The sequence below is a fragment of the Quercus lobata genome, chromosome 5 (genome assembly GCF_001633185.2).
Source record: "Quercus lobata isolate SW786 chromosome 5, ValleyOak3.0 Primary Assembly, whole genome shotgun sequence".
Classification (NCBI taxonomy): Eukaryota; Viridiplantae; Streptophyta; class Magnoliopsida; order Fagales; family Fagaceae; genus Quercus; species Quercus lobata.
In genome coordinates, this window is record NC_044908.1 from 72,913,381 (window position 1) to 72,925,860 (window position 12,480).

Sequence of the window (12,480 nt, forward strand, 5' to 3'; positions counted from 1 at the left end):
CTAAGAGAAAGAGAAAATGAAGGAACGAAGAAATTATAGACGTTAGAATCTTGTCTTTATCAATAAATCTGGTTTCTAATTCCATGATAAAGCGGTTAGGTTGGTTGATATGAAAATTGAAGTAACAACTTTATGAGGAAGAATATCAATAAGTTGTATGAGAAATCCTGTTAGCTGTTTTGGTTTAGAGGTTGCTATTTTAGCCATTTCATTATCTGTTGAGATAGTCCGAATGGCAGAGGATTATTCTTAGAAATTAAATAGAGAAATATAATTTCTATGGGATTTACTAAGCTTGATTTAGCAGATGTACACTCTACTCAAATATTCTATCTCCTTATATTGTGAATATTGAAGCATTTAGAAAGGTTTATTAAATTCATCTCCTGCAGCATAATACGTGAGCTGTTTTTGAAATTTTACTGGTTGTAGAAGTTTCTTATCAATATACGTTTTATATGATTAAATAACTATATTCTTAATGTCTTGATTGAGAGGGAGGAAAATTAGAGAGGATAATTTTTCTGTTTTCCTATTTTTCAGTTTATTCTTTTATATAAGTTATTTCAAGTGAAATAATGTATCATATTTCTCTCTTTAAATAGGTTGTTACTTGTGGTTGTATTCCTCTGGATTCATCCTACCAAAAGATACATAGGTGTTTATATGTGTCCACAAAACTCTATGAATATAAGCGATTGGATAGAAAATCTGCAAAGCCTAAACACTGTTGCTTGTCGTAGGGATCTAGACATCCAGAGGTTAGTTCTTCCTATTAGCTTGCTTCAAATAATGGTTTGAGGATCAAAGATTGGTAATAATGTAGTTACTTTTAATGAACAGAAATATGTGGCTGACTTTTACATATCAGACTTCTATTCTAGGTTAAGAGCATTAGTAAAGGCTGAGCATTAGTAAAGGCTGGTTATGGGGCTAAGGTTACTCTATTTGTAAAACCAGCAACTGCAGTTGAAGTCACAAAGGAAAACGAGGACTTAGCTTTTTACGTTGGCTAGCTGACCGTGGCCTCTCTGGTGATGACCGTATAATGCGCCTCAAAGAAGGGTATGCCAATGATTGTTCTGTTATGAGCCTTCTTGTATGCATTGTTTTGAGAATTATAGATTAGAAGTTGAAATTCTTAGATTTTCAGTTTTCATGCTTTTTACAATTGAATGCTTCATAGAGGATGTTTGTTTGTTTCTTCCAATATTTACTTGTTTTCTAGAGGTACTGAAATGTATGATGGCAGACACCTTGAGAGAAAGAAATAATAAATTTTGCTATTTCTATTGGCTTATGTCAATTAATTCAACTCTCCATATTTAAGCTTCTACCAGTGAATTCTTGCATAATGTGTGGTGCAACTTAGTATTAGTTTTCTCCAATATTTCGATAAGTTTACCAAAAATCTTGTAACTTAATTGGTTGGCACCTTAATTTCCAATAGAGACGTTCATGATTCAGATCCCCCAACTATCAATGTATTAAAAAAATTCAATGAATTTCCTTGTAAAAAATTGTAATATTTAGTTATTTTATAGACAAAATAGAAAGACACTAAGAGTAGTGTAGTGATTTGATCACACTATATATGTGTTCACAAATTAAAAATTGCATGATATAGTGGTTGATATGGATAAGCATGTTTCATGCTTACTAAAAAAAATGCATATATTATTCTTTTTTCTTTTCTTTTTCTTTTTTTACATTCTTGATTGTGTAAATTCACAAATATTTAATTTTTATGGTTTTTGTGTCAAATGTTGTCAAAGCATCTAAACATGAGTAAGAATGTCATACTCTAAATTAATTATTATAATAAATTACACCTGCGATGCACAGATTATTTTGTGGTATTTTATGAAAGACGGATTTAGAGAATGTTGCACATATATTATAAAGAAAAAACAAACTAAATTAGAATAAATAAAAATACTTTTTATCTTTATTTTTTTATAATTCAATAATTGAGGAGAGATAATTTAAACCCCTAAACAATTTCCTTCCAAACGCCACAACCTACAAACTCTTGATAATTTTCTCTTCATTTTATCCTCGAATAAAATCAAAAGACCCAAACCTCCCCCTACCCAAAAATAAATACCTCCTTCCCTCATTCCCTCATAAGTCATAAGGTTCTATCATGGGAGATATACTATATACAGAGAAGAAGAAGAAAATATTATGATAAAGAACTATATGAACCTCGAATTTTACATTATGTTGCATTTTTCAATTGTTTGAAATAAATTTACATAATGCTGATCAACCACTCCACTAGTTTCCTCAACGACACTGCCAAACTGGTAATATGCCCAAAGAATGACAAAGAATGCAGGGCCATGCTAAATTCATTTTAAAAATATGTGATTTATTAAAACCACCTGATTTTTATTTATTTTTTTGTTAGCCAAACTTTTCCCGTTTGATTGACCTAGCAAAACAAATGATACTTTAGAAAAAGGGTTGAGATTCTGAGCAATTTAAAAAATTTGAATTTCAAGTGAGGTACACCTAGAGTATAAATCCATACCAATGTACACATACAATGATGGCAAAACTGAACCCACCATTTGGGGTTGCTCCCCTTTCTTACACCGTTGGAAACTTTAGAAATTTGACAACGAATTGGATTCTATATAACATTTGTCATAAACTTGCCAATTCATTCATGAAATGCCCAAAAATTTTCCTATTTGTTTAACATAAAGATGAATGAGAAATACATTATAATTCTAGTAAAAAATTCATTAAAAACATATGTTACCAATATTTATTGAAACATATATTACCACCATTTATTGAAAAATATGTTACCCTAAGGTTTTTTTGGTAAAATGATAACATTTCATAAGTTTTTTTTTATATTTTTATCCCTCAAAATTAAATGGGAAAATAAAGATTAAATTTGACATTTTAAAAAAGTCTTGGTATTAACTTATATTAACCCAAACCTCAAGGAAGATTTTTTATTTGAACCCTTAATTAAAAGTCAAAAGGCATTACTTGTGATTACAACAACTTCCTAAATTTGACATTTTTACAATTACAACTCATTTTTCTATTTCTTTCTTTTTTTAATTTTGTAGAATTTATGCATGAAGGAGGATGAGAATAATCGTAGCTTGTCCAAGTCTGGCACAACCAGCTTGGATAGAACTTATTTTGCTAAAACTTAAAACTGAAAACTGAAAACTGAAAACACTGTAGCAAAATAATTTTTAAATGTGTGAATAGTGCTGTGGGACCCATTTTTAATGAAAAAGTTGATAAAAAGTGTAATTTGTGGGTCCGTGAACAGTGCATATGTGCACTGTTCACGGCAGAAAGTCAACAATTGCTGTTACTGTTCTCCAAATGAAAACGCGTGAAAAAAAAAAAAAAAAAAAAAAAAAAAAAAAAAACAGAAACGCAACGCAAACGCAAAAAACTGGATCCAAACCCAGCCATAGACTCTAATAATCGACGCAATGGAAATCATACAATATTTTGCATATTAATTTTTTATGTGATACGGTTCATGGGGTGTTTATAAGTATTATGAACCCTTACTATGGCCAATGTATTCATTGAGTAAGGTGAGCAAAAAACTACTTACCATACATATGCTGAGGGAAAATTGCAACTTCAAATTTGAGGCACTTTGATATTGTTTAATTTGATATTAACAGTATCTTCAACTAAATCTTCATCGAATCTAACTCTAGGTAACTTCTCTTTCCAACGGGACCTTAATGTGATGGAAATGGTAGAAAATTTTGATACTTATTTCTGATGTAGAAAATACATTATTGTTCTAGTCAAGATTTCATTAAAAACATATGTTACCACAATATATTAAAACATATGTTACAACATGACATTTTTTAGTAAAATAATTCCATTCCATAAGTTTGTTGGATTTTTATCTCTTTAAATTAAATGGGTAAATAAAGAATAGTCACAAAATTGACAAAGAAAATAAAATTTTCATTGGGCTTAAAATTTACCGAATATATATTACATTTTCAAAAATTCTACATATTATAAATTCAAAAATCATCCAATCAAGGATAAAAAAATTTATCATACAATTAATAATTAATTGTTAGAAACTCCCTTACACTTATAAATGAGAAATGCATTATCATATGTTACCACTGTAGGGGTAAAGTCCCCAGATCAAACAAAGGGCCTTGGGCCCCATATGGAAGTTCGACCACGTCCGAGGAGAAGGTGTGGGCGCCAAAAAGGCTCTCGGCCCAATTCTTATGAGCCCAAACTTGTTTAAAAGGCAGTCTGAGAAGAAATGTCTCCTCGGACGTACCAAGTATGGCTCAAACATGCACCCTACCAGCAATAAAGAATCACTCCAACGAATATTAGTGGCAGAGATGAGTCTCACAAGCCTGTGAGAGGGAAGAGAATATAGGATGTTAAGGGAAAGACTGCAGTTGCCACATTAAATGCATAGCAGCTACTTTTCTGGCCGCATTAATGTGGAGAGGACTGGCAAACAGTGTTACCTTGGCCACTACAACTCACAGAAAGATGGGGGAGATGTCCGATGGGACGGGCACTCAAGTGAAGGTCTAGATGATCAGCAAGTGTAAGGTTCTGATGACTTCAAGGGGGCTATATAAAAGAGGGGACTCCCTACGAAGAAGGACACCGGAAAAAAGAAGAACTTAGAAAAAGACCATAGCCTTTGATCAAAAACAGAGATGCACCCCATACGTCTCCTCAGACCAAATATCCAATGGACATGAAGGGGATTTTCTTATGCTCAATTGTTGCATGGCACAAAGTTAACTAACACTCACTTTGTTAGGGCCTAGTTCTGTAACCCGCTCTCTACAAATTCATTGTCTAGGGCTCCTTGGGCCAGAACCCTATACCTGTTGGGCCTGGGCCCCGAAACGTGGCCCTACAACCACTATTTATTAAAACCTATGTTTTCATAAAAAGTTAATTAAACATATGTAACCACATGAGGTTTTTGTAAAATAATACCATTTCATAAGTTTTTTGAATTTTATCCTTCTAAATTAAAGGGGAAAATAAAGAATAGTAACAAAATTGACAAAGGAAATACCAATTTCATTGGGCTTAAAATTGACTAAATATATATTACACTTTTGAAAAGTTCAAATCTAAATTATATTTTATAAATTTAGAAATCATCAAATAAGGATTTTTTTTTATAAAAAAATTATAATATAATTGTTAGACACTCCCTCACACTTATAATTGTCGTAATACAAAGACAGTAAAATTAATCACTCTTTGTGCTAATTGAGTAAATTTGACATTTTTAAAAATTCTTGGTCTACCTTATATTAACTTAAACCTCAAGAAAGAATTTTGATTTTTACCCCTAATTAAAGGACAAAAACTACCATTTACAATTAATACATCATCAATCCCGCAATCCTAATGGCCAATAACTCCAGTCTTAATAAGAATGTTGTAAGAAGTTCAGTTCATATCAAATTTTTTGGTGCATACTATGGTTCAAAGTAACCAGAATATTAGTTGAGTACAAATTAGGATCCGGTAGAACAACAAGAATCTATATATATCTAAAAGTGGAAGCATAGCATTTATTATTGCTATACTCATATTAAGCCACCTCATCCTCCATGTCATTGCCACGTCATTTACTATTTTTCATATTTATTTTTTACCTATAATTTTTTTAACAATATTAAATATATAAACACATTGGCTTTACAAATTCATCATAAGGAGTTAACTTTACATATTCACTTACTTTAATTTTGATGTTATAACTAAGTATCGTCTATACATATTTCTCTTAGACGGTTTTAACTTTATATATAATTTTGTTCATTTATCTTCTTTTATTTTGACTTTTCTTATTCTCATCTTCTTACTATAAATGTGTCACTCTCTTCCATTTTATGCATATTTTTCCCACACAAAAAGGTTATTTCTCGCCCTCTCTCTCAAATTTTTTTTTTTTTTTGTTGGATTTTTATGAGGTTCATACTCCTATTGTCTTATTATTGACTAATTTATGTGTTACATGATGCAAGTATTTTTTTATCATTTTATTTACAACACAAAATAGTTTTAATATTGTTGACCAAATTTAGGGGAAAATCATATTATAATATGTCCATATTTTGTGTTGTTATCAGGTTTTTGTTTATTTGGACAATATGATGATAAACAGTTAATGCAATTGAAGAAAATGGTATTTGTGTAGTTTCCTTTCATTATTTATAAATATTTTGTTGAACAAATTAGCAAGAAATTGTTATGTCTTTATTATATGATATTTTTAGATGCTTGAATAATTGTTTTAAGCATTTACGAATATTTTGTATCCTCACAATCTTATCTCATTTGTGTATTCTTTGAGATTTTTAAGAAAAAAATTCAATTTTTAAAATTATTTATTTTTCCATTCATTTTTCATATCTTGGATTAGGTGTTAGATTATATTATGATAGTATTAACACAATACTTCTTATTTTTACGAAATAATTTCTCTAAATTTCCCCTTTGTACTCTTGGTTACAATCATTATATATAAAGTTATAACTTATTAAACATTTTGAATTTGATTTTGAATTGAATATTTGGCTTGATCACATCACGATTGAAATGTTTTACATATTTAGAAGAATAAGTTTGACTTTGATGTGATTTTTATTTTTTCCTTTCTTTTTTTGAATTGTAGTTTTTGTTGGTTTTTTTTTTTTTTTTTTTTTTAATAATGTTTTTTGGTGTTTTTGATTGTATGGTAGATACAATTGGATTTGAAAAAGTTTTTTTTTTTTAAAACTAAAAAAAATAATTTTCAAATTTTATATACTTTTTAATGATACATAAAATGTTATAAATAATTTTTATTAAAAATTAATATATTTGCTACCTTTTGAATTCTTGAGAAAAATCGTATTGTTTTCATTTTAGTATGACAAAAATTATATATATATATATATGTGGGGCCCGGCCCAAAAATAATGGGCTATTCCAAATTCAGGCCCGACCGAGGAGCGTCCCGTCCGAAGAGAAGCCACATATGAAACATTACTCAATCCCAATAACGGCAAAAAAACCTGTCCGAGGAGTAACTCCTCCTCGGACATCACGAAGCCCAGACGAGGAATTCTCCCCAGCCAATTCAGTTCATCCTCCCAACATATAAAATGAATAAAATCCAAAATATCTCACGGAAAGCTACCACCACATTAATTGCACCCCAACCATCCTCTTGGCCGCATTAATAAGGAAAAGACCCCTGAACAGTACCACCTTGACCTCTGCAACTCACAAAGGGAGTGATGAGGGCGGCTGTTGGGACAGGTGCTCAAGTAGATGTTTAGATGATCAACAAGTGTAAGGTTGAGATGAGAGGAGGAGAACTATATAATGTAGTGGAGTCCCTCAAAGAAAGGGACGGAAAAACTGTATTAGGAATTGAAGAAAGAGAATCATACGTGAGAGATCCATTCTGGTGTTTTTATTTTCTGCAACAATGTTGTTCATGTATCAGACCGAATAGACTCACTGAGGCTAAGTTCTTTAACCCATCCTCTACAAATATCTATTGTGGGTTGCGCTTTGGGCCAAGGCCTGATCAATAGAATTTGGGCCAGGAAAATCGTGCAACTACAATTGGCGTCGTCTGTGGGAAGAACTAGGGCATCAGCTAGCACAACGATCGAGCATGGCAGAACTAGGTCCGCACCAGGAGAATCCTCACCAGGCTAACTCCTAACAGACACAACCCGCCGAGTCCCAGAGGCAAAATAACCCCGTCAACCCAGGCCACAGGGGAAATCGTGAGGGAAGTGTGCATACTATCCGGACAAGTCAGAGTCACACTCAGATAGGTAGTCACGTTTCCCAGAGGCGAAATAGTCACCAGGCCATGCAGTGAGAGATAGACGATCTGAAGAGGAAGCTACGACGGGTACAGCGAAAGCGATCTCCTTCAGACTCAGACGAGTCCTCTAATGCGGAGGATGCGAGTTACCGACGGAGATCAAGGACCCCCCCCAAGTGAAACCTTTTCCTACGAAAAGGAACCACGCCCTGTGCGGAAATATGAGAGCACATCCAGCAAGGGTTCGGGAAACGATGCCATGAAGAAGGCGTTGGACCGGGTTTCAAGGTCCTCCTTCACGTATAGAATTGAAGGGGTTAAGCTGCCTCAACGGTTCAACCAACCGGTATTCGCCATCTATAACGGTCGAACAGACCCGGTAGAGCATGTGAGTCAATTTAACCAAAAGATGGCGATCTACTCGCAAAATAAAGCCCTTATGTGTAAAATCTTCCCGTCCAGCTTGGGATCAATGGCGATGAGGTGGTTCAACGGCCTGAAGACAAATTCTGTAAGCTCATACAAGCAGCTCACTCAGGATTTCTGCTCCTACTTTATCACCAACACCAGAGTCCCCAGGCCCCTCGGTTCGCTATTGTCCTTATCCATGTACGAAGGAGAGACTCTGAAAGCATATTCGGATAGATACTGGGAAGTGTATAACGACCTGGATGACAACCATGATGCTGTCGCTATCAGCACATTCAAAAGCGGGCTCCCCACCGACCATGGCTTAAGGAAGTCCATCACTGGTAAACCGGTTGCCAACGTTGATCAGTTGAGGGATAGGATCGACAAATACAAAAGGGTGGAGGAAGATCAGCTGCAAGGGAGGGGAAAGGAGAAGGTTATCCCCCCCAAAGCAAATGATTTCAGGTCAGAACGACACAACCCTGGTCAGCCGAGGAGAGATTTTTCGCGACAGGCTGGGCAGAGCAACCCACAAACAGTGAATGCCGTATTCAGAGAGCCAGTACAACAGGTACTGGAGAAAGTAAGGGATGAGCCCTATTTCAGGTGGCCGGGAAAGATGGCTGGAGACCCTTCCAAACGTAACCAGAACCTGTACTGCCACTATCATCAGGACCATGGGCATACTACTGAGGACTGCAGGAATCTATGGAACCACCTAGATCAGTTGGTCCGAGAAGGAAAGTTACGTCACCTGCTGCACCCATCGAGTGGCCACCCCAGCCAAGCAACACAAGAGCCTCGAAAGGACGTGTCCTTAAGACCCCCCACCAGGACGATACATGTCATCCTCGCTGCACCAGGAAGAACGGGGCCGCCCATCCCCAGAGTATTGGCTGTTGATCGGCTCCCCTCTGAGGGCAGGCAAAGGGAACCCAAAAGGTCAAAAAAGGGAAGCTCTTTGATACTGGGATTCTCGGATGAGGATAAGAGAGGAACTATTCAGCCTCACGATGATGCCTTGGTGATCACGCTGAAGATTGGGGGTTTCGACGTGAAAAGGGTGTTGGTGGATTCGGGAAGTGCAGTAGAGATAATGTACCCTGACCTATACAAGGGGCTAAACTTGAAGCCAGAAGATTTGGCAGCTTATGACTCCCCCCTTCTCAGCTTCGAAGGAAAAATTGTTACACCAAAAGGGCAGATCCGACTACCCATACAGACAGGGTCGGAGGTGGTGGAGGTGAATTTTATCATCGTCGACGCTTACTCACCCTACACCGCGATAGTCGCCAGGCCATGGATCCACGCCCTGGAGGCCGTAACCTCCACACTTTATCAAAAAGTGAAATACCCATCCAGAGGACAAGTAGAGGAGATCCGAGGAGATCAGGCCGTGGCCAGAAAGTGTATGGTGGCCGCCATTTTACATCGGCCTCCAATCGAGTCCTCGGCCCCAGAGAACTTATAGCAACCAACCCCCTCGGCAAGGCAAGGCAATGGGCTGGCCGAGGAGATAGGGTGTGAAAGTTTAGATAAAATCACTGTCAACGACGACCCGGAAAAGTTCTTTCAGGTCGGCTCTGAATTACCTTCTCAGGAAAAGGAGGAGCTGGTCAGATTTCTCAGAGAAAATGTCGACGTATTCACATGGGACGCCTACGACACCCCGGGAGTTGATCCTAGCCTTATTTGTCACCACTTGAACGTCAACCCCTCTTCCGCTCCGAAGAAACAGCCACCCCGACGCCCTTCGAAGGAACATGCCAGTGCCGTAAGAGACAAAGTGGCGAAATTAAAAAGGGCAGGGGCTATTAAAGAGGTCTTTTATCCCGAATGGTTGGCGAACACGGTGGTGGTAAGAAAGAAGACAGGGAAGTGGAGGGTCTGCGTGGACTTCACGGACCTGAACAAGGCGTGCTCGAAGGACCCATTCCCCCTACCCCAAATCGACTGACTGGTGAACACAACAGTAGGACACCCTCGAATGAGCTTCCTGGACGCCTTCCAGGGCTATCATCAGATACCCCTTGCGCTAGATGACCAAGAGAAAACGGCTTTCATGACGCCCATCGGAAACTATCATTATAAGGTGATGTCGTTTGGGCTGAAGAACGCAGGCTCAACTTACCAAAGGATGATGACTCGGATGTTCGAGCCACAACTGGGCAAGATCATTGAAGTTTATATAGACGATATGGTTGTGAAGAGTAAAAGGGTGTCTGAGCACGTGAAAGACCTCGGAATAATCTTCGCTATCTTAAGGGAGCACCGGCTGCGGCTGAACGCTTCCAAATGTTCATTCGGGGTCGGGTCTGGGAAATTCCTAGGGTACATGGTCACCCACAGGGGAATAGAAGTAACTCCCGACCAAATCAAAGCCATCAACAGCCTACAGGCTCCTCGGAATACGAAGGAAGTGCAGAAGCTCACTGGCATGATTGCGGCATTAAACCGGTTTATATCGCGATCGGCGGATCGATGTCGGCCTTTTTACCTCCTGATAAACAAATGGAAAGGGTTCGAATGGTCGGAGGATTGCGCTCAGGCTTTCCAGCAGCTTAAGGACTACCTGTCCCGACCACCCATCATGTCCAGCCCTGAGGCAGATGAGGTGCTGTTTGCATATGTCGCTGTAGCTCCCCATGCTGTAAGCTTGGTACTGATACGGGATGATAATGGGGTGCAGCGACCGGTTTACTATGTGAGCAAATCATTACATGAGGCCGAGGTGCGGTACCTACCTTTGGAAAAGGCAATTCTGGCGATAGTGCATGCAACCCGGAAGCTTCCTCACTACTTTCAGGCGTATACGGTCATCGTTCTAACTCAGCTTCCCCTACGAGCAGTGCTGCGAAGCGCTGACTACACCGGAAGGATCGCCATGTGGAGTGCGCTTTTGGGGGCCTTTGATATTAAATATATGCCCAGATCCTCCATCAAAGGACAGGTCCTCGCAGACTTGATGGCGGAGTTTGCTGAGCCTTCTGTAGAAACAATAACTGAGGAGAAAGACATGGATGGAAAATCGGTTGGTGCGATTTCAACAGGGAGGGCCATGCATTGGAGGGTCAGGAGTTGGGATAGTTTTAATATCCCCGGACGGTGCTGCCATTGAAAAATCACTGAGGCTCGGATTCTCGGCTACAAACAATGAAGCCGAATACGAAGCCTTACTCCAAGGGATGACGGTGGTTCAAAGATTGGGCGGAAGAATAATAGAAGCATTCTCGGACTCCAGACTGGTAGTCGGACAAGTGATGGGTGAGCTGGAAGCTCGAGATACTAGGATGCAAGAGTATCTGGGACAAGTCAAGCGGCTGCAGATGAATTTTGAATCCTTCAATCTGACGCACATTTCCAGGAGTGTAAACACCCATGCAGACTCGCTGGCCACTCTCGCCACGTCCTCGGCACATAATCTGCCGCGGATGATCCTGGTTGAAGATCTAGCCCAGGCAAGTCCCATCAGCAGAAGCCCGGCCAGAGTCCATCAGATCAGAAAGAGTCACAGCTGGATGGACCCCATAAAGAACTTCCTCCAAAACGACATCCTGCCAGAGGAAAAATTGGAAGCCGAGAAGATACGTAGGAATGCTCCTCGGTTCTGGCTATCAGAGGACCACAAACTATATCAACGCTCTTACTCTGGACCGTACCTACTCTGCGTGCATCCAGAAGAATCCGAATCTCTACTTGAAGAGTTACACGAGGGGATTTGTGGAAGTCATACCGGAGGAAGGTCGTTGGCGCACAGGGCACTTATCCAAGGGTATTGGTGGCCGAACATGCAAAGAGAGGCCCAAGAATACGCTAAGAAGTGCGACCAGTTGCCAAAGATTCGCCCCGAATATTCACCAACCCGGAGGGGTTCTCAACCCCCTCTCTAGCCCATGGCCGTTCGCACAATGGGGCCTTGATATAGTTGGACCCTTCCTCAAAGCTGCGGGGAACAAGCGATACATAATAGTCGGAACTGATTACTTCACTAAATGGGTGGAAGCTGAACCCTTGGCCAACATCAGGGACGTGGACGCCCAAAAATTCATCTGGAAGAACATCATCACCCGCTTCGGGACTCCGCGTACACTCATTTCCGACAATGGTCTGCAGTTCGACAGTAAGAACTTTAGGGAGTATTGCCACGAGTTTGGAATCATTAACCGATACTCCACCCCCGCCTACCCTCAAGGAAATGGGCAGGTTGAAGCCGTGAACAAGATCAT